The sequence below is a fragment of the Rhinatrema bivittatum genome, chromosome 2 (assembly GCF_901001135.1).
Source record: "Rhinatrema bivittatum chromosome 2, aRhiBiv1.1, whole genome shotgun sequence".
In the NCBI taxonomy this organism is placed as follows: domain Eukaryota; kingdom Metazoa; phylum Chordata; class Amphibia; order Gymnophiona; family Rhinatrematidae; genus Rhinatrema; species Rhinatrema bivittatum.
In genome coordinates, this window is record NC_042616.1 from 214,930,171 (window position 1) to 214,948,401 (window position 18,231).

Consider the following 18,231-nt stretch of genomic DNA (forward strand, 5'->3'; position numbering starts at 1 on the left):
CCATTTTTAAGCCAGGGCCTCATGGTCACTACCATATTTCTTTAGGTCTGTATGACAGTAAGACAACATAAGCCTTCGCCAGCTCTTGGGTCAGTGCCATTTTTAAAAGGGAGCTGGCGGGACAGGAGTACCTGGGTTTAGCTTTTGCTTCCTTTTGCAGCCAATGATCCCATGGAACAGATAAGTTGGGGGACGGGGCAGATAGGTCCAAGCCCTGGATTTTTGGTGGAGGGCAGGATCCGCAGAGGTCTTGGCTTATTTTCCTTCGGAGGTCATGCAGTGGGAGGTTATGGTTCTTTTTTTTTTTTTTTTGGTGGGGGTTTAAAATGCAATATTTATTTCAGTTTGGCATATAAACCAAGCCAAAACAAACATAAAATGAACCTAAACCCCGCTCCTGAAATAAAAAAAAAAACTAACCAAACTGAAATTGTTCACCCTGCACACCCCCTCACCTCCAGCAACCTTCTCTGGGTGGCTGGTTTAAGCATTCAGAATGGATTTATGGTATTTTAACAAATTAATGTTTTCAGTAAAAAGTTATATATTTGACTCATTCCTATGATCACACCTCCATCTCCTTCTTCCTTTTCCCAGGTGGGACCAGTAACTGTGTTTCAGCAGCTCCCTCCCGTTCTACAGCAGGAGTAGACAACTCCAGTCTTGCTCTGAGTGCCACAAGCAGATCGGGTTTTCAGAAAATCTAAAATGAACATGCATGAGGTATATTTGCCTGCAAAAGAGGCAGTGTATGCAAATCTACCTCTTCTAACCAGTTTAGTCTTTTTCCAGATTTATTTTTTTATTTAAATACAATTTCTAGCACGTCCATCCAGATGAGTACTCCCAGCAAGGTACATCATTTGAAAATAGCAGAATAAAAACAGAGCTGTATACATATTTCAAAGAGATGTGTTTCTATTTTCATGCTATTGCAGTATAGCTGGATCTATTTTTAATAAGGCTTATCCTTATAACCCAGAATCATTGCTTAGTTAGGCTCCACTGTATTAATATAACACCTAAACATAGTAGGCTGATGCCTATCATCATGTTACATATGGGCAGATTTTCTTCACATACTAAAACTAATCTGAGTGTGCTACAACACTATTCTAATACAGCTGCTTTGAATATACTGACCCATTTCTAAACAATACAGACTGGACATTGTACACTTCAATAGGGGATAATAGAGCTGATTTATTTTGTTTCTATAAAAAATGTATAACCCGCTCAATAATCAAGTTTTGGTGGCTGACAATACAACACACATGTCATAAAATAAAATTAATGCAGTAGGTCTGGGATATACTTGCTTAGACTGGAAGAGTGTAGCAGGTCGGGGTAATAGTACAGCAAAGATTTAAGGCAGTGCCGCTGGTCTGGCCATAGTTCCCTCAATCAGAATGTGCTATGCTAATCTGTATCCAGTACACTTGGTCTTTATACAGAGCAGAAAGAAGGCCCCAAATAGATTCAGATAACTTTATTGGCAGGACAATTTTACATGTATTAGCAAAGTAATATATACAATGATTAAATTAAAAGAGTAAAAAAAGAAGAAGGAAATTACAAATTGGTAATAAATAAAGATTCAGCTTACAGAAAGCCCAGCATCAGGGACATGTCTCAGGTTTCATTTCTGGCCTGTTGGCAGGATACCACATATTTTGCTGCTATAGCTGCTGTTTCTCTCTTTCCCCCAGGATTATAAAGAATTTTTCTTGCTCATTTTTTTGTGGGAAGTGTTGTATTTTCTCTGTCAGCTTGTGGAAATGTGCATCTCTGATCTCTGTATTTTGCACAGCACAGGAGGAAAGGCGTTTCTGTTACTCCAGTGTTGCACTGGTTTCTTGGGGTTTCCAGTTTAGGTTTTATCAGCATCTTTCTATTTCTAGTCTGTGACCACTTATGCTGTATTTGGTGAGGGTCCACATGTTTTTTATATTTGTGACCAAGGTGAGGTATTCTGTTAGTATGTTTGTTCTGTATAGGGATCTGTAACTGTCCAGCTTGTTCTGTTTTCCAATTCTTGTTCTTGTTCTGTTTTCCAATTCTAGGGCATGTTGCAATTTTTGCATTGCTGTCTTTTTGTATGCTGGGTTGTTGTTTAAGTTTCAGGTGTTGGTGCTGGATTTGTATGGCAGGTATGCTATGTAGGGCCAAGTGTGTTTTTTCCAGGGTTTTGTGTTGCATCACAGAGGGCCTCGTAGTGGAGGGAATATATGTCGCTGTTATTGAGATGACACCAGGAATTCAACATTCTGTTTTGCATGGCGTGTAGTATGGGGAAGAGTCCCAATTCTGCTTTGCACCCGTTATTAGGAGTGTTTGAGAGCACAGAGTGTCTGTTTGCAGAACTGAAGGTATAGGATTTCTGTTGGGGTTCTGTCCCATTCTGTATAGTTTGAGGTGAATGATATCCCTTCCAGTTGCTACTGCTGAAACTGTGCATGAAGAAGTGCCTGGAGGACTTCCACTATAGCATGGACTTATTCTTGGCGCTGCGCTAAAGTAGCTTTAGGGAGACTGAAAGAATGCCACATGCAATCAGATTCAGTAAACAGGCAGGTCTTTGCATGGACTAGGATACTGGGCTTGTAACTGTGCTTTACCTCATACGGCCTTCTAGGGTTTATCTGTTAATCATCACTCAATAACATTCACACTTGGCTAGACTTCCTGTATTGGGGCAAACTTGATGCTATCGTTTCAGTAATTCACTGGGTCCACCTCTCCCATGTCTATGGCTTGTGATGGGCGCTGTGCCCAAACTTAGCAAGATTGTATCAGTAATGCTCTCCGCATAGCCAACATTCCAGGAGATCTCAGTCATTAAAGCCTGTGAAAATGGCAAACGGTGGGAAAACTAACTCTAAACGGGGCCTCGGAGGGTTTGCCCTGTTACTTAACCAGTAATGCTCAAGAGTCTTCCAGCCCTTGAACACATTTCTAGCCCGTAAAAGGTCAAGACAAACACATCGGGCCAAACAGATGCAGGTAAGAAAGAAGCAAGATTCATCAATGTTTACTGTTCAGTTTGATCTTTTATAAAAGGAAGCTTTGGGTACATTTGCGCTAAACAAGAACAATAGGTTTAATGTTTCCCTAAATCCTTGGTCTGCGTGAGTAAGGTCCCTTTCCCTTATTTCTGAAAACACATGCTGTCTATAGACTCTACATTATTTCTTGCAGTACAGGAGTGAAAAAAAGAACAGGTGACGGAGAGTATCTCTATCTGTTGCAAGATTCAAGAGCAAACTCCAGAGTAAGGAGTAAAAAAAAACCCAAAAACATCCACTTCCACAGGGCCGGAAAACTATCTGGTTAACTGTATGAGAGGCTTCGGCACACATTCTGCACCTGCTAAAGACAGGCTCACAACACCAAATAATCAACAAAGTCAAGCAGGAGGAAAGAACCTAAGGGCACCTGAAAGGGAATTATGTTTTTGTTGTTACATAGAATGCTTTCAAAACTGTCCTTATCGTGAGTTTTAGGATGACAATTTTCCTCCTACTAAATGAAGGAACATTTCACCTTTTGAAAGGCAAGCACGTCCTTTCTTTTGAGGGTGCTGATTTTGTACATACACGAAGCTCCCCAAATTGATTATTGGGGACGAAAGTAAAGAGTTTGTTCTCAAAGGTGGCCGGTCCGTTCCACGGGCGCTGTAGCAGCCTAGAGCAGAAATATTTCACACCATTCATTCCGCGAACTGCTGAAAAATCATACGGCTAATCCCTCTTTAACTATGCTTACATGGGACCCTGTGAAAAATGCAGCAAGAAGCCCCCGTGATCAGCAGTTTCCAGGACAGGAGCCTTGTTCACCTACGCTGGTGTTTGGCGCCCTCTAGTGAGCGGCACAGGAGGCAACAGGGATTTTCTTTTCCTTTCCCCGCATGGCTCCTAAGTAGTTTTAAGAGGGGCGTTTTTGCCTTTGGCCATGTCTTAATTCTCCCAGGAAATACATTTGGCTAGATTCAAAATGCAAAAAGGCTGCTTTTAAATCTTGGGCCTGATTTTCTGCTTTTAGCCTCATTAACTTTCTTTTTTATCCATTGTCTTACTTTATGAAATGCTCCAAGTCTCTTGTCCTGGATATTTGTTTTATTATAATTGTAGGCTCTATGGAGCAGGGACTGTCTTTTTTGCGTGTTTGTACAGTGCTGAGTATGTCATATAGCGCTATAGAAATGTTTAGTAATAGTGGTAGTGATAAAAAAGTTCATTTTCACTCAAAGGGTTGCCCTAGTATTTGAGAGTCCATGCTTCACTGGCATATAAATCTAAAACTTACGAACAAATGCAGTCAGAGAGAAATTAGGAACATAGAGAAGTAATCATGAAAATGGATGAAATTTGAATAAAGGTAAATTGTAACTTGTGATCTATGCATCGCTAAGATTTTACGAAAAGGGAAGACATGGTTTTATTTCTAACAGGAACTATGTCCTTTTTTGTAGGCGATTTACAAACAAAGCAAAGCATTGCCTACCTTGCATGCAAATGCTGGTGCCGGGAGCGTTTGAAAGATAAAAGGCAGGGACAAGAAAGCAAACGACCAGCAAAGCTTATTGTGCAAATGTAAGGACGCCAAAAGGAAATAGCTGTCCACCTCCCTATAGAAAAAGATTTTACAAACAGCTTGTTTTCTGGGAGAAGAGAAACTTTGCTTGGAGCTTTCCTTTAATAAAGCTTTCTAAGACCCTTTCCCTCCCCACCCCCACTGGCTTTTTACCGCTGATTTACAGCCATGGAAGTCAAATTCTTTAGAAATCATTTCAACGAGCTGAAATTCAATATAAGTAGAGGCCAAAGAGCTTGCAAACTGTGTCAATCGTCAAGAGGCGGTCTGTTCGGCATCATTCCGCTTCTAGCCAGAGCTGGGATTAGTGTGAGAGCAAATAGCTGAATGTCTCCCGGGAGCCCCGAGTGCCAGGCCCCACAGCTGCACAATCCTTCATTGGCTTTACAGTTAGAATCAGCTTTAATCTAATTTTACGAAATTTAAGTAACATACATAAATGTCAATGGATTGTTGCTGCGGTTTATTTTCTTTTTTTTTTGGAGGGGTGGGATTGGGTGTCTCGCTGTCGAATCAGTGGAAGGGGTGAAAAAGACTCTCCACAATTATCTTTTTTAACATTTAGTGCTTGCTTGCACGCTGAGGCCATTCCGCCACACGCCCGTGCACAATCAAAACACAACCGGGAAGACCCACTGGTTACAGACTCCAAATCGAGCTGCTTTATACGCCTGGGAGAAGTGGCTCCTTCCATGCCCGCTGCTCTGGCGGAGCAGGACACTCACTATATAATATTTTGTAGGCGTTAAAAAAAAAAGTAGCCAACAAGCCCCGCGCTAACCATCCTTCCAATAAGCAAATGTCCTTTGAGCTAGGAAGCATTCATTAGTCTTGTATTTATTTTATTTATTTATTTTTTTTAACAAACACCCCTGGTCCGATTCAATTTTTAGTCTGCTAATAACTACACAGAAACATTATTTCTTGTTCATCTGCGTTTCGCTTTCCTGCCAATTTAAACACAGAATTCCTGGGTGAAAGGAGAGAGGGGGGGGGGGTAAGCTGTCTGTCTCTCCTGATTAGCAGCAGCACTCCGGCAGCCAATGGAAGGATTAGAGGAGGGTGGGCTGAGGCTGTGGGAAAAAAGGAGGAAGGCTCAGAGCCGCTCGGGTAATTTGAGTATTTTGGTTGAAATGCCTTTTGGAAGGAGAAATGTAAAAATCTCACGAGGAGCAGGAACGTAGATTTCCATGCACGCACGAGAAAGATCTGCTATGGGTGGTAGAGCCATTTTCTAATATCACAGCTCGAAACTCCTCACTAGTACTTAGAAACGTCAAGCTTCCATTCGTTATGCTTTCCTAACAGAATGCCGTGCGACGAAACAATGCGCTTACAAATAAAACCGAGACTGGGAATCGTCTTACAAATCACTCCGAGTGAAGAAAACGTCCGGTGGCTTCATGCTGGCGCTCGATCCCTCCTAGTCACACTAAAGTGTTCCCTCATCTTAGGCGCCTGCACAGATGGGTCATTTAATTATGAATACCAAGCACGCTATAGCTACAGCGTAGCAAGAGGCTCGTCATTTGCACAGATTTATAAAGTGTATTCATTCAGCTCTCCTATGCTTACCGCAAAATTCTCTAAAACGTAGCAGGAAAGTTTGCTCATACGCTCCTGTCTGTTGTTTAGCAAAATGTGCAGATACATTCCTAATACACATGTTCTCCTCTTGTTATAAACACGCACTCCCATATTCAATGTGAAACATCTTTTCTGCAGACTTTGTGCATGAATACATCCAGACTTTCTCAATGACAAAGTACGACTATTTGTGCTACAGTCCTGCAAATATTCATTAATTTAATTTTTTTCCTCCCTTTTAATCAAAAGACTTGCCCCATTACTAAAATGTTGGCAAAGTTTAGTTTAGTACCTGCAGTATCTCCAGTGCACAGAAAGAAAAAAGGTTTGGGTAGTTTTCCTGGCACCTAGTAGATGAAGCCAAACAATGTTTTCAATTTATTCTGAGATTTACAAAAGCTTTAGGAAATCAAAGTATTTGGCAGCCGATCGAGTGTAGTCTGTAATTAGATCATGGACAAACTGAAAATTTAATTTCGGAATAAATTGCTGGCGCCAGACGTCCTACAATGAACCGAAAGGTTCATGGTAGCGCCACGAGATGGCGTAAGAACTGAAATGATTACATCGGTTGGAAAAGATCAAATCATCAGCAAAATATTCAAGCCGTCCCCAACTCCATTTAGGTAGTGATAAAAAAAAAAAAAGCACCAAGTCAAAAGCAATATTTTCCAGCAAGCACCGGAGAAAGGACCGCCTCCAGTGCAGGCAAGATTCCGCCCTATTTGCATACTTTGCAACTATTGGTTTTGTCTTTGTGACACGTCATTTGGACCTCCCTTGGTTTTAAGTAGCCAATCGCTCAGAGGGCTTGACTGATTGGTGGCCTGACTCACGTCAATAACCCTAAGGAGGTAATTTTAAAAGGAGTTATGTGTAAATGTAACTACAATGGTAGCAATTCCAAAAAGCCATTTACAGGCATTTTAATGGCATATATTGTAGCAATTTTCAAAAGCCTACTTCCATGGGAAAAGTGCATTTACACATATAAAACCCAATTTTACCTGCATAAATACTTTTTTAAATCAAACCTTCAATTTGCATAATGCAGAGACAGCATGTAAAAGTGGCCAGTCTTCCTTTGTATGCAGAAGGGGGCAGTGCACATGGGCCAGGAGAACAAAGCATCAGGGGAGAAGGAAAGCTGCCTGGCTGCCCCTGAGAAGGCACCAGCTAATACTTTGAAGCAGCATGCACAACTGCAATGTCATCAAGTTTTGCAACATCCCACACAGCGGTCATCCAATAGAGAGCTGGCAATTATTTTATGGCTGTTATAGTGCACCAACTCCTTGCAAGCACAGAGCCAAATTTTTATTTTATTCTTAATGTTTCTGGGATGGCTGCACTAACAGGAGGTTACAAATCAAATGGCAAAACACTGGAAAACACTGCATGCTTATAAATATACTTGGGAAAACATGCATGCTGCACTGTATGTTAATAAAATGTAAACATTTAAAAAATAAAGGAAAACTGTGACAGCATTTTAACTCATTATGCCTGGTGGCTGGGTATTGTGACATCATTGCTCATGTCTCAAAAAATGTCACATTCTACACAATGGTTAAATTTACAGATGAACCCAGAGACTCTTATATGCAGCATTACAGTTTCTATTTCCAAAGAAAAATCGAAATTCTAAATAGATTTGGAATGGTGTTGTAGTACAATTTCACTTTACTGTAATGAACAGGGTTCAGTTCATTTTTAAAACTTTAATAAGTTAAAAATATCCATGTATCAAAGTTTTAAGGTAGTTTGGCTGCCATGTTGATGCACTTAAATGCACAAAAATAAAAGTTAACAAAAACAAAGTGTTTTTATATATATTGTTGATACTTGGTTAGTGGCCTAAATACATTTCCTGACTAGTTTTCAATAGGCAATAATTTCTTATTCAAGTTAGAATGCAATTGAGCAAACAGTTGTAAAGTATTCTTATGTTTTGGAAGTCAAATTATAGCTATTCCACTTTTTACTTAAAAAAGAAAAAAGAACAATTTGTGGAAATTGTTGGAGTTTCTTGAAGTTAAAAAAAAACTTTTCAACTTAAGAGTAATTGAACCCATAATTAAACATTTATCTATTTATGACTTTTGTTTTGTATTTCTTCCGTAAATTCAGGTTTTTAGTACAAAAAAATCGCCTCGCACACTATTTAGTCTGACAGGACTGCTCGTCTGTACCGTAATTAGCTGTCAAAATGAAACGCCGCCCCCTTCCCTGGACCCCATTGTTATATCTTGGCCCAGTAGCATAGCAAGGGGGAGGGGCAGGACTGTAAAGGGTGCCTGTGGGTCTTTTTGTATTTTTTTTTTTTCCAGAAAGACGCAGGTAGGTGAGAAGAGTGTGTTTGAGGCTGCTGTTTCTGTGACCTTAAGCATTTCTACAAGGAGGGTGGTGATGGGAAAAAAAAGAGGGGGGGGAGGGTGGCACAGGGGAGGTTCCAGAGACCATTGCTACGCCACTGTTTTGGCCTTCTGAACTCTCTGCATGCATAATTTCGGTAAGCTTCTTGTTGGCTGCCTTGCCTGCTGGTTTCTTTTTCTCTCCTGTTTGGAAACTGGATGATGAAACGAATATCAACCGTGAGCTCATTTTCCCTCTTAAAGTAGTTGCTGTGTGTTTTTCTGCAAACACACCAGCACAGATCCCGGAGCCAACAGGATGCGCTGACGCCAGAGCGAACTCAGCCGATTTAGCCTTCCCACTCTCCTCCCCCCGACGAATCATGCTCCAACATGGCCCCTTCTCCCCCACACCCACACTCACTCACCGCTGTCCATCAATCCCAACAGCCAATTGTGAATAGGCTGCTGGATGGGGCGGGGGAAGATGGAAGAATAAATCCACAATGTGCGTCACGACCTTGATTTATATGTTTGTTTGTTTTTTTTAATTTAACAACAGTTTAGGGTGAAATTAAGATATACTGCTTCCCTTTCTATAGAGCAGGTGTAAAACTTTTTGTAAATTAAAAAATAAATGACAAATGGAAGAAAAATATCCACGGTGCTTCACTTTTCCTACAACTGTTTTTTTTTCCCAACTTTACATAGTGAATTTTTTTATTTTTTTTTGCTTGTGGAGTCTTATGCTTGTTAGAAAACTATATTTGTGACCCAATTGATTTTTTTCTACATTGCGGTCTAAACTCACGTATGGGTTCGGTTAGTCATCAGGGTTTATTATTATAGTTCAGTTTCTGTTCTATGAAGTAGATTGCTTCTTCTTACAAAAATATAATTGTGCCATCCAGGAAGTTCTTTAATTATAGTTATTTTTCAGGCTTCTATGCATAAGTAAGCAAAAAAAAAAAAAGCCAAGAGTATATAGTAATTCCTCAAGGGAAGTGTACCTCATTGAATAGAGTCAAGTGGTCATATCGGGCAACTGGATGAGTAATTATGCTAAGAAGGTAATAGGCGGGATGTCAAATGTAAATAAAGGAAATGGGAGAACATTCCATCATGCAAAATAACGAAAGTTCCCATACAAAGGGAAATCAGAAACAGTGCATCCTAGAAATAAATTTTATGTATATTCCACGTTTTCAGGTACTTCAAAAGCGGATTACATTCAGGTACTGTAGGCATTTATGCAAAATAAATGCAAACATTAGACAGTATGGTAGGGTGCGAGGTACGTTCAATAGAGGTTTAAGGGTTAGTTGCTGGGTTGAATTTCACAAAGTAGTTTCTAATGCAAATGTATGATTATTAAAATAAATGGGGGGAGGGGGTTAACAGGATGTTTAATAGCCGCTAGGTATACGAGGCAAACAAAACTGGCAACTTAAAAGCCAAGGAGATGTCATTCAAGTTCATTTTGTTTCCAGTAGCAGTTTTCATTAACGATAGATCATTTGTCCCACGGTGCCTACTAAGTGCAAACTTACGCCGTGTTTGCCTTCCTGTTTGCTTGCGCTACAACACACGATGTCAGCTTCTAATCTCTGACAGATCTGCATAATATATATATATAGACGATGTAAATGAAGGGCTTTAATAAATCTTTGCGGGCCAGAACCATACTGAAAAGGGACCCGCCGTACTGTTCGGGCAGCGTGCCAAATGTCTTTCCTCACCGTCACTCCATTAAGTAAACCTAACACCGAAAAGTTGTGTGGGGATGTGTCGTACAAAGGTTACAGCGTGTTAAGGATTTCCAAAGCTCCTTGGAAGCAGTAAAACTTCTGAACTACAGCCGCATGGTTTATCAAATGACGTGCCGGCCGGGCGTCCCCCTTCCAACCCAGTGAAAAAAGCAGCTGCCTCTGATCTTTGCAGCCTGGGCCTATAAATATGTTTAATGGGGTCTGGTGGGGGATTTGGTTTTAGATCACAATAATTTATATCTGCTATTCTAGCGAACATGTCTGCCCATACCACTACTGCTGTAGAATTAGCGAAGGACTGTATGGTCTTTTTAAACGTCCTAGCTGAAGCACGTTCTGTAATAATACATTGGGAGGGGGCTCGGAAGAGAGGATGAATAGGGCATTGTACCAGTTAACACATTATAAAATGCCCAATTTACATTAAGCAAGTCCAGCCTATAATCCCTTATAGAACTAGGGCAATAGTTGAATGTAGTTTACATACATGTGTCAGACCAGGTGGATTTTAAGTGCATTAACCTATGCATATTATATTTAGGACTTGTTATTTCAGGTTGTAAGCAGTGAATACCTCTACCATATCCCTGAAAAAATAGGGGTAGTGTATAGACATCATTAAAAAAAACCCTACTTCCATTGCCTCCCTTAGATCCTCCACTCTGCTTTTGTACCTTTTCTGTTCTGACTTCACAGCTGCACAAACATATGTAATTCAACCAAAAAAGGTACCCTCAACTAGCAACGGCCCTAAGAAAGCAGGGATACACACTGAGTTTTGTACTCTCACACCACTAATTAACTAGAAAAATGACACCTCGCTTTATATTATATATTTAACAGAAGCCCTCATTATAGTGTATAGTACTACAATGCAATGTATTGATAAATGTGGTTAAAATTTGTATTAAATTACAACTACAAATGAAATGTTTGACAGCATAGCAAAGAGTTCATTATATATACTTTTGAAATAAAAGCACTCTAATATTCACTTTGGCTTTCACTCAAAATAGGACTTGCTGGTACGCTGAATTTCTCAAACCAAATCAACAATTTTTGAAGGATGTTTGTCATGTAATCAATAGATCAGAGCTCTTTAATTAAAAAGAAAAAAGTCAAAACCTTAACAAAATCCTTAGCTCAAATAGCCTATCATAGCACAAAGTGACTGCAAGCCTAGGATTGATGTATGTGTCTGGTCAACAGTAAACTGCAATTCTTAAGGCTGGAAAGAAAATCCCTTTTCCAAACCAGACATCTGTTTTGAGGCTGGAAAAAAAAAGCAGGTATTAAAGCTGGAAATGCAGGTTAAGATGAGACTCCAGGCACTGTTTACAGGAAGTGCTCCAGTCTGGGTTAAAAAAAAAAGTTACATTATAAATGTTTTCTTCAAGTTTTGTTGCAGTATATGCAGTTTGAATGGTTAGAGTCTGCTTTGCCTAAAGTTAGCAAGGAACAGTAATTTCCCAGCCTCAAGGATATTAATTGGTAGCCGTAACAATTCTTATTTTAAGCAAAATAAGATATTATGCACTATATATCCACTGAGAGATTAGAAAAATTAAATATACACCATACTATAATAAAAATGTGATCACAATCTTTTAAGGTAACCCTTTATTATTGGCCATATGAGAACTTGGAAGATATTTGCCTTCACCATGATACAAATAAGGTACCACCCAAGCTCTGCCTCAAAAAACAAATAGCACTAAAACATTTGACAGCTATAATATGCATCCACATTCTTTTCTAATGTATGGCTTATCCAGGAAAGTAATTCATAAAACCAAGTATCCAGAGTCATTTTAGATAAATGAAATACATTTATTAGTATTATATTCTAATAAAGTTCACATTTTAAAATGTAGCACAACTGTACAGTATAGAAGTCATCCAAGAGAACAAAGGCACAATGAATACAATGTTCTTTTAAAAAGGATTTTAAAAAACAAAAATATACTACACTGTTATAAGTGGCTTGGCCAAACATCGCATATACCTAAATAGAAAAGCTTTTTAGTTAAAGTCTAATTTTTTTTGCTTCTAATAAATGCAAACTCCCTTTTCCAATCAATCTGCTGTTGAACAGGATATGCTATTTATTCAGCTTTAGGTACCAGTTGCCTGATAGAATTTTACCCACATTCAGCAGTTTTCTTAGTGCATCCTTGTAGATTAGGTGAGCCACAGACAAGATTTCACTGCTGGTAATGTCAATAAGTATTGTACATAAGAATGAGCAATAATTTAATTACAAGTTAAGATGCCATCTGCAGTTAGTTATAATCATGATTTATGGCATTCAAAATGTGCTCTCCACCCATTAAACGGATTTAATTTACACACGTTTATTAAGTGCATAAAGTTACTGAGGCCAATAAGCTGTGACTGGAGGCCACCACACTTCATGCACCACAATGCAAGCAGAATTAACCCTGGTACCTGTGGCACATCCAGGCCGCATGCATTTGAAGAAAACTCCGTTCTTGAACTCCTGTTAACATATAGCTACAAATATATCTGGTTGGTCTGGGCCTTTCAAGCAGCCTGCCCCATGCAAGCAAGACTGACCTGAGACCAGGAATTGCCCAGTCAGAAGTAGATCTGGGCCTTCTGAACAGCCCAGCCCATGCAAGCAAGATTGTTAACCCTCTGGATTTGACACAGCTGAATCTTGGGTCACCAGTCTGATGTCACACCAGGGCCTACAGCTCAGGCATCAGATAACCCCCAGTCTTTCTAGCATGAGCCTTATTGCAATGACACCGCTCAACTTTTAAACTTCCCCTCCCCCAGTGCTCAGGTACCCCACCTCAAGACTTGGGTAGCTCACAGAACTTGCCCAGCCCCCAACACCAAGCTGCAACCTTGCTGTAATTTACTCTGCAACAGACCCTTTGCCCCTTCTACAGACAGATCCTGCCTATGTAGATGGGCAGATGCCAATAGTCTAAACCAACGCATCATCGAGTATTGACCCAATCTTAGACAGATGTGTATGGCATTGGTCAGAATAGTTCCATGTGAGATATGCTCATTCCAGACCACCCACACCACTATAGCAAAATTGCATCCACTGCAGGAGACAATGTAAACTCTCTGCCTACTATACTTGCCTAAGCACATTGACCTAGGTTAATGGCGGTGAACTCCTTGTACAGCATTGGTCAGCAGCACAACCATTATCACTTGAGCTGCTGCCTCAATGTGCAGGTCACAACCTTATGTACTTATGAAGTGCCACCTCACTGGAGGAAGAGGGCATTTGTTCAGATTATGGCAAAACATCTTAGTGCCATGACCACAAATTGCACTACAAGGCCAAGCCTTGTGTTTTCTGGTATACAGCCCCTCCCATGTTAAGGTAATGGGTTCTTCAGGTGAAAGTCGTACTGTGAATTACCTCCAGAGAAGGGCCGGACCCAGCATCCTCACCGACCAGTAAGGATCTGAGCTGATTGGCTCTCCCCCTCCAGTAGTGAAGACAAGTAGACTGCTGCACACTCCTGTGTCAGGACCTGGAAACAGGAAACACTCAAGGAGGAAATTAATAGTTTAAGGAAGTAAGGTGCCCAACAGTTTGCCCAGCAAACCCATCTTATATAATCTGACATGTCAGATCATCTGAGATCAGAAAACCCATGTGTACAGTATTTTCCTGATGGAAGCTGTGATTACACTGACAATTGTAACAGGAGAGACTGACAAAGCATTTCAAAAGGATGACAGCAGGCAGGTCTGAAGCCATTTAACCTATTCAGCTCTAAATGACTGCCTACTTAGTACAATACCTGCCCAGCAACATTATGCTACAGTTTGGCTACAAGGTATTTGCATGCGAGGCCAACAATTAGTAGGGAGACTGGAAGACAACCATTTTCCATGCAAAAGGCACACTAACAGTGGCATAATGAGTCAAGGATGCCTCAAGGTGGACAAATTTACCCATTGGTGATGCTTGGGGTACGACAGGTTGTAATCAACCTGAATATTTTCAGGATACTGAAGCTCAACTGTAATTGCCAAGTCAGACTGCCCAAGGATGCCCCACTGGTGACTATCATGCGAGTTCAGCCATGAAGAAAGTATTAACCCTGCCCCTCACCTCCACTGGAATGCGGACGGCACTACTGCTGTGAATATCACTGGAGCTCAGACTGGGAGGAGAGCTCTCCTGTTTCCTGCTAGCATTTTTTTTCATGGGCTTGTGGCCCACAGATACCCTGAGTGCCAAGAAAGTTGCCACCTCTGACCACCCCACGCAGCACAGCACTCCTCTGTGATGTGGTCTGAGTTTCAGGCTTACAGCTGAAGGAGCATACAACGCTTTCAAGTTCCAGACCATGTCCACACAGCTGTGGCTACATCCCCAGCCCCATTACTATATGAGATTACATCCCACTAGCAAATATGCTGAGGGGGCTACACTATGTCTGCCCATGCCAAGGAAGGACAAATCACCTGTGGCAATTCCTCCTATAGCAACCTGCAAGAGTGTGGGTGTGTGTGTGTGTGTGTGCAGGGGGGGCTACCACTTCTTCCAAACCCATTCAGCAATCCCATCTGCATGTATTTATTTTCAATTCGTTTTTGAGAACAGATTACTAGCTCACAGCAGCACCTCACATCTGGGAATGCTATATAGAAGTTAAGCAGTAGCAGATCACTCCCTGGCACACCTAGGCTAATGCTACTCCCCACATCCCCTCCCCCCCCTGAGAGCTGGCAATAGACATGTGGCCAAATCTAGAAAGTCCATCCACACCAACTATTCAGCTTTACAATCCCTACCACTCCCTCAGAAATCCTCTGTCCTTCTCCCATGTTTCCTTGAATTCTGATACTGTTTTAGTTTCCACAGGGAGGCTGCTCCATGGATCCCCTACTTCCCCAGTAAAGAAATATATCCTTAATCCACTCCCAAGTCTATCCCCTTTCCCCCTCATCCCCTAACCTTTCATTCTAGAGCCACCTTGCCTTTGAAAGAGGAAATGCCACTTCTGCAAAGAAATTTTGGAGATATTTAAATGTCTATCCTATCTCCTCTATCCCTCTTGAGTGTACCCTACCCTGAAACCCAGCGCCTGGGCGGAGGATTCACCAGAATAGGAGGGATAATGATTTTATAATGGGCCAACACCACGCTGCCCGGGTTGGAGTAATTAGCAGCCCTTCTGTCCCAACAATTTGGGAAATTCGAACACCAGCCTGAAGTGGCCCACCTCAATTACTCATATTGGGGTGCCGCCAGAGCAGAGGGAAAAAACAAGGGGTATAGGGTATAAAGCTTTACTTTTGCCTCAGATTTAACAAGGCAGGCAAGGAACTCAACAGCTTTCCATGTTTATTAACATTGCAATATGCCCAGTCCACCCACTTCACAGGTCACTCAGCAATGCTGCGGATATGCCCCCTCCACACTGCCCATTGCTGGTGTTGCCACTGTAAGTGGCATGAAAGATAAGGGGTGGGAGGCAGCATAGGAGTGCCTGAAGCAAACATAGCAGCTCCTTTCAGCCACATCTGTGTGAAGGAACCAATACCTACATACACGAGGCCCATGCAGAGACTTGAGCTCTTGAAAATCCCCAGCATAGTTCTGAATTAGCAGGGAACAAAAGAAAGCTACACCAGGCTACATCCTGCTGAACTGGGATGGGATGTAGTGGAAGGCAGGAAGAGGGGGGCTAGAATAAACCTCTCCCCATACCCCAGATACTTCCCAACCATCCTATCCACCAACCAGATAGGCAACAACAATATTGTTGACATGTGCCCGTCCACACAGCCCATTAAGGGTAAGAAAGTAGGTACCCAGCACAAATCATTGCTTTATTAAGCAACCATGGAGGACTGGTTTGATCAACAACTGAGACCTATACAGCTGAATGCTGCAAGGGCTGATCACCACCCATAATTTGTTTACAAGAAAGCGGGGAGTTGGAATCTCACTCTCAAACAATAGCCCTACAGGATCAGGAATAGGGTTCTGGGAGGCAGCTCACCCCACTGTCCTTGCTTTCAGTGGATCATGCCAGTTGGAGACATCCCCCCCCCCCCCAATCCAGGAAAAATGGAAGCAGGGCAGCTTTCCTAACTTCATGGAGGAATAGCCTAGTGGTTAGAGCAGTGGGCTACGGTCCAGGGTTCGAGTCTCGCTGTCGCTCCTTGTGACCTTGGGCAAGTCACTTTACCCTCCATTGCCTCAGGTACAAAACTTAGATTGTAAGCCCTCTGGGGATAGGGAAATACCTACAGTACCTGAATGTAAACCGATGTGATATCTCCGATCGAATGTTGGTATATAAAAATAATAAATAAATAATTACACCCCAGTTAGGATCTACTGTGATCTACTGCCCAAGGCCCCAGAAGTTCACTTTAAACAAAGCAAAGTGAAACAGGCAGCTATCCCTTGCTATGGGTTAATCATGCCACGTGAACAGCAAAAGTACAAATGAGTGCATATATCTACAGCTCTCTGCATTACCCCAGGCTCCAGCATGCTCACATCCTGGAGTGAAAGGAAGCAGGCTTCCAGCCCAGACACCTGGGCCATGCCGGAGGAAACTGCTGCTTTAAAACACAAACATCACAGCCGCAAATAAGCATCAGGGATGCAACAGAAAGTTAGGAGCCATCAAAGCTGTTTTGCTTTCAAACACCTGCTCCAGGCTCCCCTCATGCAAGCAGCTTACCCCCATAGAATCCTCCTCTTGGGATCAACATCCTCCTGCTCCCTAATCACAGCCCACACCAGAACTGGATTAGAGCAAGACAGCAAACAGCCTACAGACGAACCACAAAACCTCCCAGTTCTATTACACGAAAGACCCATGGCTTTAATCTCAAAACTCACCCATGCATACCTGCTGCCCCTTAGCTGCAACTCCCAAGCCTGACCGGATCCTTAAGGTTGGCAATCTTAATTACCACAGGAAGCCCCGAAGAGCTTCTACTCTGTAACAACAAGCAAATCTTCCGGGAAGGAGGAAGGAAAGCTCTATAACTCAACAAAACAAAGAGAAACACAGCTCAATCTAGCTCACGTAGCCCAGAGAGAAGAAAGAAGGGCTATAGGACGTTCTGCCCACCCTCGAATACTCCACCCCAGTTTCCCACCCCATGGATTCCTGATCCAATGGGATCATGTCTCTGACAGAAAGGGGGCTGGCCCGGGATACAAGGAAACGATCCTCCCCTCAGCCTTGGATCTGACATCACCAGCTTGCCACGCCCCAGGTAACTGGATGGGACTGGTGCGGCACGGCAGCCATGGTTACTTGTGGTGTCTGTGCAGGTTGCTCTGTACCGGACATTAATTTACTGAAGTGGGTGGTTGGGAAAGGAAGAGGGGGTGCAACGAAGGGTTTCCTATCAAAAATGGATAGAACAGCTCTGGGTCTGACGTCCACAGCTGAAGTGATACCTAATTCAGATACCTAAAAGTGTAATTAATTTCATGTTATTTTTTTTTGTTTCCATTAACAATAGACCATTCAAATACAATTAGCTCATATCCTCTCTAATGGTCTGCAAGTTTAGTCACATGCATATGTCTAAGGAGACAATATTCAGAAAAAAATAACATATACAATTCAGTTTATTGTAAACCAAATAATATGTAGATATTTATATTTAAAAAAATGCTTTAATTTCATATTTTAAATCAGAGATATTTCAAGCACAAACGCTTGAAAATATATTTAATAAACCTTGTCAATATGGCTGATTTACTAATTTTACTGTAAAACATTTCACTTATTAAAACAGAAAAAATATCTTAATCTTGCAATACGTTTTTGCACTTTTAGTTGAAATCAGATTTCTATGTATCAGATAATTGTAATCAGATGATTTCTCGATGTTCACTATTTACTAATTAAAGCAAGGAGCTGGCAGGATATCCCTCAGTGCATACA

General features: G+C 41.5%; 1 long non-coding RNA gene across 2 annotated transcripts in view; it reads right to left on the reverse strand.

Moving 5' to 3' along the window:
* LOC115084356 overlaps positions 1–17,348 on the reverse strand; it is a 30,708-nt gene extending 13,360 nt beyond the window's left edge. Inside the window, exons 1-2 of one of the 2 annotated variants that reach the window (XR_003854528.1) lie at positions 17,179–17,348; positions 13,713–13,827 (exon numbers count right to left, since the gene is read on the reverse strand). This is a non-coding gene — a long non-coding RNA (uncharacterized LOC115084356). Of the gene's footprint in view, positions 1–13,712; positions 13,828–17,168 lie in introns of both variants that reach the window. The other variant, XR_003854527.1, reaches the window with a different exon arrangement.
* Positions 17,349–18,231: the final 883 nt, after the last annotated feature.